General features: G+C 39.8%; 1 pseudogene; it reads left to right on the forward strand.

The window, feature by feature from the left end:
- The first annotated feature begins 181 nt into the window (after positions 1-181).
- Positions 182-1,482, forward strand: LOC110112803 (annotated as a pseudogene).
- The last annotated feature ends 92 nt before the right edge of the window (positions 1,483-1,574 follow it).

Raw genomic sequence — 1,574 nt, forward strand, 5'->3', positions numbered from 1 at the left:
CAACCAGGAGTGAAAAAATGGATGATTATCGCTTGAAAAAGAGAGGAAGAGACTCATCAACAAAGGTGGAGAATTCTGAAAAGAGTTCCCTCCATCTTTTCCTTCTCATGGCCATTCTTCTGTCAGAACAGGCAAACCAGCTGCAAAAATCAATGCATTAAACGAGCTACGAGCTAAGAGGATGAGGCAGCAAGAACCAAATTCTTACCGCAAGTATTCACTTGCAATCAGTGTTCCTAAATTTGATTCAAGTGACAATAGTGATGATGGAAAAGAAGACAAATTATCTGAAGATAACTACATTGATGATAATTCAGATGATTTAATGGCATCTAAGTCGAGACCAATCACGTATGAAGTTGTGAAAGAAATAACCATTCGTAAATAAAAGCTGGCTAAATGGCATATGGAACCTTTCTTTGAGAAAATAGTTGCTGGATGTTTTGTTAGAGTTGGTATTGGGATGACTCGCAACGGTCCAAAATACAGGCTTTGTGTAGTCAATAATGTCGATGCAACTAACCAAAATCGACAGTATGAATTCGAAGGTCGAACCACTTGCAAATGGCTGAACTGTATATGGGGCAGCGAAGCATCAGCAACCAGATGGAAAATGATTATGGTTTCTAACTCTCCACCAACAGAGGAGGAATTCAAGGAATGGCTGAGAGAAATGGAACGTAATGGAAGGCAGATTCCTTGCCTACAAGAAATTGATGCGAAGAAAGAAGAAATTAAAAAGACTGGGACTTTTATATATTCACCGAGAATTGTGAAGAAGATGATAGAGGTAAATAATTTATCTTCTTCAAGGCCAATCAATGTTGCAGTCGAAAAGATCCGTTTGAAGGCTTCCATTGAAACTGCAGAGAGTGCTGGGAATGAAAGTGAGGCAGATAGGTTGCATACGAAGCTGAAGGAGTTGGAGGATTTGTCTAGGCAGATTAAGCCAGCTGATGCAAGGTCTTTCAGATTGTTGGAAATGAACCGTAAAAATAGAGCAGAGAATTATAAAAATGCATCAGAAATGAAGCCAGTTGATACAAACTTAAAGTTTGGTGAAGAAGGTTATGATCGTTCGGCCAGAAAATGGACTAAGCCTCTTCTCAGTGTGTGGTTTATAGTAATAAAGAAACCACAAATGTTGATCATGATACTAACAAGCCTGAAGAAGATGGCAAAGCAGACCTTGCGGCAACCATGGAGGAGGCTAAAGATGAAGGGAAACTGATTGACACTAGACCTCCGGTTGATCATGGTGAAGAACTAATGGCTCTGCTTAATTTTGACTTGCCGATTTCGTTGGCTGCTCTGAACAAATATCGAGGAGCTTAGGGCGTTCAACGAGGCTTCATGGAGAGGAAGCGAAAGATAGAAGCAACCATTTGGCATGCAGTGCCTAACGAGTATGGAAAAAGTAAAGGATTCACACTCAGCATCAGTGACTACAAGAGACGCAAAGGTTTCGTTTTGGGTACTTAGACTGCTAGTTGAGGTATGGAGGTTCATTTCATTCAAGCTTTGGTCAAATTTTATTTCATTATTATTATCTTTTTTAGGGTAGATTTTAGTCT

This window comes from Dendrobium catenatum, unplaced genomic scaffold (genome assembly GCF_001605985.2).
Source record: "Dendrobium catenatum unplaced genomic scaffold, ASM160598v2 original_scaffold_183300, whole genome shotgun sequence".
NCBI lineage: Eukaryota > Viridiplantae > Streptophyta > Magnoliopsida > Asparagales > Orchidaceae > Dendrobium > Dendrobium catenatum.